General features: G+C 42.0%; 1 long non-coding RNA gene and 4 other non-coding genes across 7 annotated transcripts; all 5 read right to left on the reverse strand.

The window, feature by feature from the left end:
- Positions 1-5,569: 5,569 nt before the first annotated feature.
- Positions 5,570-12,472, reverse strand: LOC117429458 (uncharacterized). 3 transcript variants are annotated; one of them, XR_004548415.3, is made up of 9 exons: positions 12,401-12,472; positions 10,332-10,426; positions 9,833-9,870; positions 9,117-9,186; positions 8,414-8,468; positions 7,828-7,889; positions 6,789-6,840; positions 6,280-6,345; positions 5,570-5,990 (listed from the first exon to the last, which is right to left on the reverse strand). It is a non-coding gene; the product is annotated as an uncharacterized LOC117429458 (long non-coding RNA). The 3 variants fall into 3 exon arrangements; XR_004548414.3 differs by having other exon boundaries at positions 6,789-6,868; XR_009308397.1 differs by lacking the exon at positions 12,401-12,472 and adding an exon at positions 11,308-12,377 and having other exon boundaries at positions 6,789-6,868.
- LOC117429985 (small nucleolar RNA SNORA8) lies at positions 7,580-7,718 on the reverse strand. Its single transcript, XR_004548476.3, has one exon. It is a non-coding gene; the product is annotated as a small nucleolar RNA SNORA8 (small nucleolar RNA).
- Positions 8,177-8,315, reverse strand: LOC117429986 (small nucleolar RNA SNORA8). The gene has a single exon (XR_004548477.2). It is a non-coding gene; the product is annotated as a small nucleolar RNA SNORA8 (small nucleolar RNA).
- On the reverse strand, positions 8,870-9,003 carry LOC117429991 (small nucleolar RNA SNORA18). The gene has a single exon (XR_004548482.1). It is a non-coding gene; the product is annotated as a small nucleolar RNA SNORA18 (small nucleolar RNA).
- Positions 9,582-9,653, reverse strand: LOC117429983 (small nucleolar RNA Z40). Its single transcript, XR_004548474.1, has one exon. It is a non-coding gene; the product is annotated as a small nucleolar RNA Z40 (small nucleolar RNA).
- Positions 12,473-13,864: the final 1,392 nt, after the last annotated feature.

Here is a 13,864-nt window from a genome sequence, read left to right on the forward strand (position 1 = left end):
TTTAAATCAAAATTAAAGTAAAAGCAGGGGGCTCCCTAGTGGCACACCCAGTAAAGGCATCCAGTAAAGAAGCGCATACCCCTCTCCCTCAGGGCGTTACGTGGCTTTCCTATTGAACGATGAGCGCGTCAGAGCTGCCTCGCTGGAGTTTCAAAATGGCCGACCATGCAATTCCATGCGGTGGCGGCAAATTCATTTTTTCAAATATGGATTTGTATGACCAACACGTGTGATAAGCAGAGATTCTAGTTTTCCACAATTAAAAAAAAAAAATTCTCAGATAAAAAAATTCTAAGGATGATACGCGCTCACCAGTGCCGTCAATCAATAATATAAACAAACTTACTATTTTACTTTGAACATTATACTTCTGTGTAGTAATAATAAAAACAAAAAAATAGTATTTATATTCGTTTATCTAGGGTTACCATATTTGAACTTACAAAAAAGAGGACACTTTGGAGAGGGGGGGGGGTTGGTGTATCTACCAACTCAAGTTGTATTAATATGTGTTATATATATACTGTGTACTACACGTCTACACATCTACAAGTGTTATAGCCTCAAAAATCAATGTCATTCAAATTTAAATGTACCTTTTTACATGTGGTGAGTCATTTTCTTCTGTGCTTCCTCCTGATGTGCTCATCAAGTAGCCATAAAAGAAAGTCTTTGCCTGAAATGTGATCCCTTTCAGCGTCTGTTTATTTAAAAAAAAGTGTAATGGCCTAAAAAAAAAAACAAAAAAAAACACGAATTTAAATGTCTTTTTACATCCACCAGTCCTTTTTCAGTCCTCCTCCTCCTGATGTGCCCATGCATACTTCTCTGTAGATCTCATCTTTCTCAGCAGTGGTTGATTGCTCATCAAGTAGGCATGAAAGTCTTTGCAAGACGTTTGTCTGAAATTGTACTGTACAAGTAGAATCCCTTTCAGCGACTCAACAGTCAAGTGGTTCCTTTCCTTTGTCCACTGGCTTTGCATCAGTGAGAAAACTCGCTCTACATTTGCATTGTGAGAGGGGACAGCAAAGAAGAACTGTACAATCTTTAACAGTTCTGAGTGACACTCAATATTTTTGGACTTCTCAAAATATTTGGTCCACTTTTGGTGTGCTAGCAAATTACTGAACTCTTCATCACTGTTGCAACTTTCCGTGAATTTCTTCAGATTGCTGAACTGATCAAAACACTTCACGTCATCAATTGACACCCCCTTCTCTGCCAGGTATAAGACACAAGATTCCACATCATTCCAATTAGGTGTCTCACTCAGGGCAAGCCACATGAAACAAGAGAATTCTTCCAGGGGTGTCATCCACCTCTCCAAATATTCTAAGCATGTGCTGTACAGACATTGTACTTCAGCACAGAATTTGTCACACTCTCCATCAAGTCCCTCCTTGCGCTTTTGTGCCAGTAGTCCCTTAACTTTCAGGGACATGAAGTTGTGGGTCTTACGTTCAAGAAGGATGGTGTGAACTGAGTTCAAGCTTTTCAGCACTTCCACGACAGAGTTGTTTTCCCTTTCAATTTCTTGAATGTGTGATTGGAATACAGTCATGAGTGAGTGCATGTGCCAGAGGTAAATCTCACTGAACTGATGTTCAAAAAATGTCTTAATCACCGTGGGTAGTTTGTCCTGTGACAGAAAGAACGACTTCAAGGCTGGAAACATCTGTAGCAGCCTTGTAATGCCTGGGAATAAGGACAGCCATCGTGTCTTGCTGTGAGAAAGCAGCTTTCTGTATTCGATATCAACAAACTCACAGTACTCTTTCAGATGCTCAGTTCGGACAGTATAGATATGAAAGTATTGGTAAATTTTAAAAATAATGTTCTCAATGTCAACATCCAGTGTGTCTGCCCCATGATGGACACAATTGTTCAAAATGTGTGCTGGGCAACCCACACCGATTAAAGTCCTCTTCTGCAATAACTTCTTTAAGTTTGCAAACACGTTCTTTCCTTCTTCGTCACGCCGGAGTCCTCCGAAATTTGTATTGCAGTTGTCCCCCGTAAACGCGAGACACTTCTCAAACAAACCGTTCTTTTCCAGAGTTTCCTTGACGTATTGTGCAATCGTATCGGCAGTCTCATTAGGTGTGTTCTGGACCTCGATTAATTTTGACTGCAAACCGCCGTTCTTCCAGTCAAAATATTGAATTATTACTGGGAATATTTTCACTGAACCGTGATTGCTTCCATCTGTAGCAATTCCACAGTAAGCTATGTCATTTTCTTCAAGCGCTTTTAGAGCAGTGTCAACAGAATGCGGTGCAAGCAAAGAGTTAACAATCGCTTTTGTCTTGGTTCGAGCACTTGAACATTTTCGGGCTATCTCAGAATCAGGGAATGTCTTCAACAAGACAGAAGTGCAATCCATTGACTTGAAACTATTGTGATGCTTAACAGTGTGAAATGCTAGAGCACCCTCAGCTGCAGTAACAGCATCCTCTGATTTGCTGCCTGGTTTTACAAAATAATCTGTTAATTTTGCTGATGAGCTCTCTCCTCGAACTGCCTTCTTATGCTTTTCAGAATCCACATGAGATTGTAAATCAATAGCACCTTTATTTGCCACAGAGACGTAAGTACCAGCTCTACATACCAAGCACTCGGCTTCCCATTCTACTCGACCACTTCGAAAACACGGAAATTTTGTTTTTAATTCTGCAGTCAATTTACACTTTCGTTTTGGCATTGTGTTCGGTGGTAGGTGTCTTCATTTAAATAAAAGTGTTCAACAATTTCAAATCAAATTCTAGACTATTTCGTGCCTGCTGCCACTTACCCCGCTTCTAGCTCTGCAGTGTCAGTTGGCTACGCTCGTGCCAGTACTATGGAAGCGTATTGCTGCCACACATTAAAAAAAAAAAAAAAGACGTAATTACTTGATGACGATCACGTAATTACGTGATAGGGAACTAACACCTCGTGGAAGCTCACAGGAGCTGCTGACAATCCTTAACAGCAAGTTCCAAAGAGTAGATATTATTAAAGTAAATAATACGATCGAGGCTGTATGCTAGTTCAGTTTGTTCTTATTACGTGATAACTCCATATCACGTAATTACGTGATAATTTTTTTTTTTTTAATGTGTTGCAGCAATACGCTTCCGTACTGCACAGATGTTAAAGGCCTCTTCTAAACACGCACGGCACACACCGTTCGTTATAGGGTATACGCACACTGGGAATTGTAGCTCAATGGAAAGAGCAGGGCAAAATCCCGGACATTTTTAGAAATTTAAAAAACCCGTCCGGACGGAGATTAAAGGACCAAAAAAGAGGACATGTCCGGGAAAAAACGGACGTATGGTAACCCTAGTTTATCTCGAGTTAGTCTTTGTCACCTGGATGGCTATTGCCAAACTCATTAACGATTTTTAGGGGGGATTTTTAAAATTGTTTTCTGCATCTTTAAACAGCTTGTTCAGTAGTAACACCACACTGGATACTGAAGTAAACTGCAGCTTCAACATGAATGTGACAGCGCGCCTCGTTCAACCTTGACCTCCGTGCACCAGAAGCAGTTTTATTGAACATGTATATTTACGTACATTTAAAGCAAAATTGCCTGTTTTGTTGATCTATTGATTTGGTTATCAAACAAACAAAAAAGCCTCAAGTGTAAAACTAAAAATTCTCTGACAACATAGAAAATCTAGAACATAAGAAAGTTTACAAACGAGAGGAGGCCATTTGGCCCATCTTGCTCGGTTGTTAGTAGCTTATTGATCCCAGAATCTCATCAAGCAGCTTCTTGAAGGATCCCAGGGTGTCAGCTTCAACAACAGTACTGGGGAGTTGGTTCCAGACCCTCACAATTCTGTGTAAAAAAGTGCCTCCTATTTTCTGTTCTGAATGCCCCTTTATCTAATCTCCATTTGTGACCCCTGGTCCTTGTTTCTTTTTTCAGATCAAAAAAGTTGTCAATACCTTTTCGAATTTTGAATTAAATTCTTTTAGCCTGTCTGCATATGACATGCCTTTTAAACCCGGGATAATTCTGGTTGCTCTTCTTTGCACTCTTTCTAGAGCTGCAATATTCTTTTTGACGAGGTGTGTTTTTCCACATTATACCACAGCAGATTCCTAGGGTTCCTGGTGATAAGTAATATTTTTGTTATCATTTTGGCTTTTTAAAACTGATTACGGTAATTTTTTTTTAAAGTGACGATTGTATTAGAAAAGGAAGCAGGGACTATTTATAACTTGATAAATGACTCGCGCCTCAAAATGGTAAACCAAAAAGTGTCAGTGTTCAAAGCAACTGTTTTAATACACAGCAATTTCTTGCCTGCTAGTGTAACGAGAGCGCTGTGCTTATTGAGTTCCCCAGTACTTGCTCGGATTGATTTTAAATTTGATTGACAGGTGATGCGGTGACGTTCCAGCGGGCATCTACTGTGTATGAATGCCCCTTATAGCTGGAAGCTGATGATACAGAATCGTTCTCTAATTTTGATTATTTATAAAAAAATATTATATAGGGGCACGTGAGCTGAAACCCTCAGGTAGAAGGGGTAGCTTTAAAAATAGGGTTGAAACCCAGTAGCATAGCAGGAGCTACTGAGAGTATGAGAATGTATGGGGTTATTATTGCCTCGAACTGTCTGTCTGCAGGAGATTAATGTCACTGACATGATTAACATCAGTGCTAAAAACCAAGGCTTTTATTTAAAAAAAAAAAACCCAAAAAAAAACTGAAATGGTTTTATTCTGCTTGAACAATGGGTCAGATCCTCAGGTACAAGTATGGAGGGGCAGGGGCTAGGGGTTCATTTTCTAATCTCTCCGCAGTTTTAAGTGGTTGCAGATAACACCTCAAATCTTCCATTTACGCTAAAACTTCTCAAAACAGGAATTTATTTTAAAGCATGTGCACAAAAGCTAGATGGAGTCTTTCCATTACAGGTAATGCCACTACACACACTGCCACGAGGTTGAAACTAGAGACAGTTGTAATCTGTGCTTTTTGACCATAACTTTTTTTTTTTTTTTTTAAATATATAAACTTCATGTTTACATATCATTTATTCTGATAACATTCCCTTTACATTAGGCACCAGCAATACTGAATTAACCTGCTCTTACTGTGTATTATCTTCACCAGTATACCCACTGTGTAGATTTCTGCAATAGAACATTAGTTCATTTTATGGAAACTAGTTTTATTGACATGTGCTAATGTTGCATTTCCCTTAGCTAAGAGACTGCTACAACACATTGAAGAGCTGCTGCTGATTGACCAGGCAAAGAAAGCAAAAGCAGTGGAAGTGAAGCCATTGGAACAGTAAAGGAACAATGTCAAACTTGATATTGCCGTTAACAAATAAACACGATTTACCAATGTTAAATGTGTTATCCAAACCAGTGAATTTTGTCCACTAAAATAAAAATTAAAAAATTAAAAAAAGACTAGTACATGGCCCACTGCACCAAGGTGTTGGAGCAAAATTAAAAATTACCCCCACACAAAAAAAAAAAAAAAAAAGCAGCAAATCAGGAAACCATTTCAGTTGAGAAAGGCAAGCTCAATAGTACAAACCACAGTAAACAGGACTATTTTACAAAGAAGTTTACATGGGAATGGGTCATTACAAGTGAATGACAGCATGGAAAGCCTGATGTCAGACTTCCATACTGGAAGCTATGAAGTCCATGAAACACCAGTTTGACTTGTAACATGACACCAGCATTTCCATGGCAAGGACAGACGTTCCTTTTATTATTATTATTTGTTTATTTAGCAGACGCCTTTATCCAAGGCGACTTAGAGACTAGGGTGTGTGAACTATGCATCAGCTGCAGAGTCGCTTGCAATTACGTCTCACCCAAAAGACGGAGCAAAAGGAGGTTAAGCGACTTGCTCAGGGTCACACAATGAGTAAGTGGCTGAGGTGGGATTTGAACCGGGACCTCCTGGTTACAAGCACTTTTAACCACTGGACCACACAGCCTCCTTCAGGATACCAAATCCCAACCTGCAAAAAACACATTTCAAATTGATTAGGACATTCACCAAGAAGCGTGCGCAGCAATACTGAATGCAGAGATCTGAAAGCACAGCCTTCGATCTCAGCTGTGGAACATTAAGCTCATGTATTACAAGGAGATGTTGCCCGAGGAAAAGACCACAGCTCCCACTCATGCAGAGTGAAGTCTTCCTCCAGAGGGCAGTACTCTGGGGTCATTGCGTAAGGGTCGCCAGCAGGAAGCCCGACTGATCCTCTTTGAAAATGACCCTCAACATGAACCAGAGAAACCCCTTACCTGCTGGGAAGTCACACTTCCAGTGAAACATCCACTCCAGAGTTCTAGGGTATCCACTACAGGCTCCTTAAATTAGATAAAAGCATTGTTAGGAGCACAGCAGACAGGAGCGTAACTCCAGCAATACATTGAAAACTCATATCAATGTGCAGCAATTCTGCTGAGCTGCTAGGTATTTAAATAGTCTTAACACGTAACCGGTGAGCATGCCTTGTACAATGTGTCTGTGGAGTGAATGGTTGTTCCCAGTAGACCCCACTAGATAAACTCCAATGGGACCTGGCTGGAATGAAGGTTACTTTCTGGTCAGGTCCACAGCAGGCTAGGAACCACACATCCTAGACGCCTTGGTAATTTGACCAATCATATTAAAACTACGATGGCTGCCAACTATCAAATCCTGTAATGGGGAATCCAGCAGTGATTTACAAGTCCACAGCAGGAGAAAACACCCCCTGCATACAGTAGCTCCAGCCAAGAAGCAGTGCTGCCAAACCAAGAACTCTTACCCGTTTTTAGCGTCAGTGTCTCCTCATTGGCACTTTTCAGGGTAACACTGTTCTGCAAGACAGGTGTCAAGAATTCAGACCTTCCCCCCAAAAAAAAAGAGTATTAGTTACAATACAAGGGCTTATCACTTCATGCATTCAACAATTATTTAATCAAACACTTTTTTAAAAACAGCCAATTTGGCCCAATCCTGATAAATACAAATCTATAGCCAAACTCTGAAGCAATTTAATTTAAATTGGACATGTATTGAAACTGTAGCAGTTTTGTAAAACTACTGCCCACAAAGAGCACTCTTCCAGGATACCCATGACCTAGAGCAGGGTCCTCAAAACTGGGGCCACAGCACAGACTGGAAATGCTCCCAAATGAAACTGAGAAAGCAGATGTTCCCCCAGTTGCAAAACAAATTTATAAGAATGCTGCCGCCATGTACAATTACACAAGGAGATTGTAAGGAGAATAGGCAATTCTATTAATGCACAATCTTTACAGGCAGGTTTATGTTGCATTTTCAGATCAGACAGTGAACAGAGTAATAAATATGGCGTGGTTTCTCAAATGTCTGAGAAGTGACTCAATATAATACTGAAAGCAGTAGTACTTATACCAGTACAAACCAACAACCTCTCACTAAAAGGTATCAATTTCAGGTGGAGGTCCTCCAGTCAGGACACCCAGTGTCATGGTGGCCTCAAGCAAAAGAGGATTGGGAACCCCTGAGCTAGAGAATCAGACTGTGTCTGTGTTCCAGCAATGCAGCCACTCTCTCAAGGGGTTAAGGAGTGGAAAGTGTTTCAGCAGAAATACCAGGCTTCCAGGCACAGGACAGCATGGAAACCAACGATGCCAGATGCTGAGTTATTGTAGCACTGTTTAATGAACAGCCCAGCAGGAGGAGCCGCTGGGTGCAGATACCATACAGTGCAGCCTGCCCTTCCTAACCGCCCCAGCGAACACAAGAGTCAGGCTAAGTTATCAGTATTGCAACGGGATTGGAATGCACTAGTACAGCTAGTCGTGATCTGCAGTACTCACCTCTGCTTGATCAAATACACAATGTTTTGGTGCCATCTACAGGTAGTGGCTTGCTACTGCACCTGGAAAGAAAAGCAGCTTGTGAGCATGGAGACAACACAAGCAGAAAGGGAGGCAACACTACTGAGACTGGCCAAGCGATTGGGCCATCAAGCCATTTCCTTTACGTCAATGCACAAAACCCTACACAGTCACGCTAAAAACACAAGACAAACAGTTAACTTTTCTTCAGTGCCCAATGTCATGGGGGACCTCAAGCAAATGAGGTTTCTGAACCCATGCACTAGAGAATCGGACTATGTCTGTGTTCCAGCAATGCAGCCACTCTCTCAAGGCGTTAAGGAGTGGAAAGTGTTTCAGCAGAAATACCAGGCTTCCAGGCACAGGACAGCATGGAAACCAACGATGCCAGATGCTGAGTTATTGTAGCACTGTTTAATGAACAGCCCAGCAGGAGGAGCCGCTGGGTGCAGATACCATACAGTGCAGCCTGCCCTTCCTAACAGCCCCAGCAAACACAAGTAAGGGTAGGTTATCAGTATTGCAATGGGATTTGAGTGCACTAGCCGTGATCTGCAGTACTCACCTCTGCTGGCTCAGATGTTTTAGTGCCATCTACAGGTAGTTGCTTGCTACTGCACCTGGAAAGAAAAGCAGCTAGTGAGCATGGAGACAATACAAGCAGAAAGGCAGGACACAGACTGGTCAAGCGATTGGGCCATCAGACTATTTGCCTTGTTTAAAATGACACTGGCAGCTACAGTAGACTGATGCAGCTAGATGCCAACACATGCTTGAAGCCATTTCAGGACATCTGTTAATTCAACATTGCTTACAATTGCCTAACCGAGAGCAACACTGACACACCAGTTCACAGAAAAGTGGCTCCCCTGCTGCTGCCACACTATTGAGTAATTGAAAGATTGTGCACTTCAACTACTAAACAAACCACTATTCAGAAAAGTGACTTTCAGAACAAATCTTCCTTCATGGTTCAGGGTAGCCTGATCCTAGCCCTGAGCACCACAGCCAGTCCCCACATGCATGTTCTGCAGTTTTATCTCACAGGTCTAACAGAACTAGTCCGGTGAGTAAAGCGAAACCACAGGTTTGATCTGCGAGGCATTTCCAACGACTGGACCCTATGGGAGAGGGTCCGTCGGGATAGACCTCGGTAACACACGCCTCCCTCCCCATCTCGGGCCGAGTCATACACCATGCATCTGGAGAGCTCACGGTACAAACAGGACTGGCTCAAGCTGCTCTGCAGCAGGAGTCCCAGAACCTACCCTTCAGACGAGCCAGTCCGAGCACTCCCAAGATCCACATGTCAGCTGGGTCCATGGCTGCCAGCTTGAGCTGAGATACAAGGACAGTTTAAATGATCAATTCACTTGTTTGAATCCATCAGTACATGTGATCAATCAAATGAAGGCTGAAACATTTACATTTTCCAACAGATTATCATTTACATTATATACAATTTGAATTGTTAGGATTGTTGAATTGAAACCAATTTAAGACACCTTAACATCTAAAAGCAGCATTAATTTTAAAATGGACAGTATTGTTGAGTTTTCAATTCTATATAAAACAAGACTCTGTACCCAGCACATGTTGTAAACTGCACTGTACATCAATGGCTGCACTTGTGAATGGCAGGATTAATGCTGGAGGTTAGACGGGTGTTACCACAGTGTGCAAGTACGCTACACGCCGGGCTCTCCCAGGCTGGCCGAGAGGTCAGAGGGACACGTGTTCAGAAAGGCACAAGTCATCATTCACTGTCAGAGCAGTTGAACAATTTGCCATTCATCATAACAGCACTGATACAAATACCCAGTTAGCAGAGCAAACTAGCACTTTCCACTCAAATGCATGCATTCTCTTAGGAGAAGGGCAGGTCTTAAGACCCATGTGCTTAGAAGATCCTTCAGAGAGTCTGCAGCAGTTTAGACGATCCCCATGTAAATAGTAATATAAGCAATCCAAGAGTTTACCATACCTGGGACTGAGGCTGCAATAGAAGTCGCTGCAGTCACCCTAAAACACAGGACAAAATTAACTTAACTTCAAAGCACAACACACTCAATTCATAACTCAGCAAGTCCAGAGCAGAGTTAAGTCACACCGATTCCAGAACAAATTGCCCTGGAGAAGTTACCAAACACAGCCAGGACTGGATGGGATTTGTGACCCACATTTAGGGTTGCCCCTTGGAATGAATCTCTTATGCTGGACTGACAAGTAGCAGCTCTGTCTGGTACAGGTTTCCATACTGTCCCTTCTCATAAGTATCACAGCTGTTGGGAGAACACAGCGATGGGTTGCAAGAGGAGGGTTTACTCTCAGCACAGCACTGCCCTTTGCCCACTGTATCTGGGCAGACTGGAGTGTTGTGCGTTAGACAGCAGACAGTAGCACAGTCACTGGCTCTGAACAGATGGGATCTTGGTCAGAGATCAGCAAGGCCTGAAGGTCTAAGGGAAGGTCTTGGTACCTACCAGCAAGGTGTGCTTCAGCCTTCTAATTGAAATCCATTGAGAACAGTCTGCTTCATGACAGACGAGCCAAGCGAGTCCCTGCAGATAATCATCTCCTGCAGGAAGCAGAAGAGAAGTCAATGATTAGATACCGCCCAGAGCAATGCACCATACAGACAGGTGTCATTTTCCTCCTGCAAGCCTTCATTAGAAGTGACCTACACAGCTTAAACAGTGAAAAAGGCCAAACTGCTACGCAATGGCAGAATGATATCCTAGGTTGCATGGAGAATTTCTGTGCAACCACTTGCCTGAAGCAAGTTCTAAGAGCTCAGCCTGCTCGGAAGCACTCCTTACAGGGTTTGCAATGATTTATTCTTTGATCCTGGGCGGTAACAGTTTTAGCCGTGCCCTCCGGACCACCTGTTGCAGGCATCATTGTCACCACTTCAACTCCATTCTGTAGTGATGGAAGCAAACCTGCATTTCGTCTTGCCACATTGTGAGCAGGGAGCATATCTACTGCAGAAGACAGTTCCCTTTTAAAATAAACATGGCTTTGGTACTGGATGACAATGAAACACAAGGTACCCAACACAAACTCGCGCACATCTTCAGCGGTTGTTACTCTGGGTATTAGACCCTGTTTACAGTACTGTACTGGCCCAGGGCCACTTCCTATTTTGGCCTGCAACCCCGTTCACATTTGTGGTTTAAAGGCGCCTTTGCCTGAAGCAGGCCTAAAAATGTGTCGATTTTTTATTATTAAATGGAACGAATACCTGCACTACATTGAGCTACCGGGGCATACAGTAATCCTTGATTTGTATTCTATTGTTTACTCATTTTAGTCCCTAGCCATTACCAGTAAAGACTGAACCTTAGCATGACCCTCTCTTGGAAGACTACCGAACATATGACTATACAAAACCCTCCCTATAACAAAACGTTAATTAAGGAAGCACCCTAATCTAAATACTGCAACACAGCACATTACCATCGACGTGAAATTCGTCCTTGCCAAACTCGTTGATCTGATCTTTAAGAGCGATTGTAAGTTTTCGGCATCTTAACAGCTCTGGATACTGACGTCAACACTTCATTTGAATACTGGAAGCAGTTTAGACAGGCGTGTTTCTATTTTAAGCAAAGTTACCTGTGTTAAGGTTTATATATGGCACGTTTATTGATTTGGTTATCAATAAAAAAAAAACAGGCTTATTTTTTTGTGCCCCTCCCCAAACAAAACAAGTGGTTATTCCGCAGCAAACGGATTCCTAGGATACCTGCTATATAATCAAATTAGTAGTGAGTGTGACACGAAAAGGCGGCCCGAAGTCTGCTTTGCGTTCATTAACACACTTCCCGTTTTGCAGCTGCTGAATCCAACATGCGCTCGTAAAAGCCCCTCAACACAACCGATAGCCTAGTTTGTAGTACCGCCAATAAACTAGTTTTGCAGACTATTTGTAAGAATCTTGGACCGCTTTACCTTGGGCAACATCCAGCCCGAGAATAACGAAACCAGACTCAAACAAGTTTTTAGAACCACACAGCCTATATACAAATCCATCGACTTCTACAAAAAACACAATAACGAGCAAAACCATTTCAACGGGGTAGAAGAGAGCTTAATGCAGCACGAGTACCGTCATTTTAATAGGGTTAGACCACGCTGAGTATACAGGGTAAATCGACACTGCATTAGTACAATACAGACTTAAATCAGTGCAAACGCAAAGCGTCTAAATAGAAACATACGTCTTACACAAGATACAGCGGAGAAGAGGCCATGTAGGCCACGTGGTCTACGCTAGTTTCGTTAGGCTAGTAGAGACGTAAAATAGTACATATTTAATAACTAATAAAGAACACACTGCAGTTTTAAACGTTATTAATGTTGTTTTTTTCCTTTTCTAGCTTAATGCGGAGGATTCAGTTAAAAATAACAATGTTTTAAAAAATGACCAGAGTAAGCAGTTTAACAAATTAAACATGCGTGGCGTCTATTGTTACCGACACTGAACTATAAATGGACCACGGTTAATAATAAATACAAACCACCCTCCCACAATAACACATAAACCTACCAACACCACTAACTCCGCAGACTGAGACAGTGCGCACCCAGGCGCACAGCTTTATAGAGAGCTCGCGCCGCTTTACGGCATTAACTATCCAATCAGAGGCTGATTCTCTGAGTGCGTGACGGGATCATGAAACCACAGACACTAGTCTAGAGTCTAGAGTGGTAAACAGTGTCGAGGGGGAAACAATTTAAAAAGGTGACACCTTGTGGAAATTGTTCAGAAATTAGAAGGTTTATATTACGGGTCCGGAGACCCTGCTTTTTGGTAGTGGGGTACGATCATTGGCAGTTGGAGTGCAACAAAATGAATTGCAACGCATTTCGCTCATACTCTAGAGCAGGGATTTCAACTTTGTTTGAAACTGTACCTTCTGTCGGGAGGTTTCAGCTGAAGTACCCTTTACAGTTTTCGCTCACTGATTGGTACCACAGTTGCAATAGAAGGCAGAATAATCTGATTCATCCTCCACCCTAAATACAGACAGTATTGTATTTAGAAATCTCTTTGTAACACTCACATTAGCTTTATATTCGGCAAAGTTACGGTGTTGTAAATAATCCAGAATAGTCTGCATGTAAATGTTTATCACGTTACCATTTACTTCCCATCTCCGCATGATTATGTGTGCCTGATTTAAAATGTTGCACTTTCTGTAAACTCTTGCTTGCTTCCTTCGTTTTTCTTTTGCAAGTAAAACGTGACACGATACACAGGATGTGTGGATGTACTCTATCAAACACCGAAATCAATTCAACCAGGGTCTATTGCTGTTACAGCAGTGTGTAGTAGTGGTTAGGGGCTATGGACTCTTGACCGGAGGGTCGTGGGTTCAATCCCAGGTGTGGGACACTGCTGCTGTACCCTTGAGCAAGATACTTTACCTAGATTGCTCTAGTAAAAACCCAACTGTATAAATGGGTAATTGTATGTAAAAAATAATGTGATATCTTGGATATCATTCCAGATCCATTGCCTTATAACTGATTAGGTGCTGAAGGATCACAAGAAGACTGCTGCAGCTTGTAAAGTAAACTCAATTTCAACACATGCATACAACATGCAAGTAGTATTGGAAACTGGTAGAACAGACTATTACAAACGAGAGGAGGCCATACAGCCCATGCATGTTCATCTGGTTCAGAGTAACAAATTGAGCTAAAAACTTTTGTCAAGTTGAATCATTCGGGACCCGTCATCATCATCATCATTAACAGCCCATTAGGTGTCTCCAGCCCTGTCTCAGAAGTCTCTCTCCACTCCATATCCATCTGTCTTGTGGTCCTGGTTTCTGTGCTGCACTGAAATTGGTTAAGGTTAACCATATCAACTCCTTTTAAGATTTTAAGGCTTTAATCAAGTTCCCCTGAGATTAATCACTGTGTTGTTTTGGTACTGTTATGTTCCAAACATCCAGTATTCATGCATGTAATTGTGGTTTTGTGATGTAATATTTAAAAGACATAC

The sequence above is a fragment of the Acipenser ruthenus genome, chromosome 24, assembly GCF_902713425.1.
Source record: "Acipenser ruthenus chromosome 24, fAciRut3.2 maternal haplotype, whole genome shotgun sequence".
NCBI classification, from domain to species: Eukaryota; Metazoa; Chordata; class Actinopteri; order Acipenseriformes; family Acipenseridae; genus Acipenser; species Acipenser ruthenus.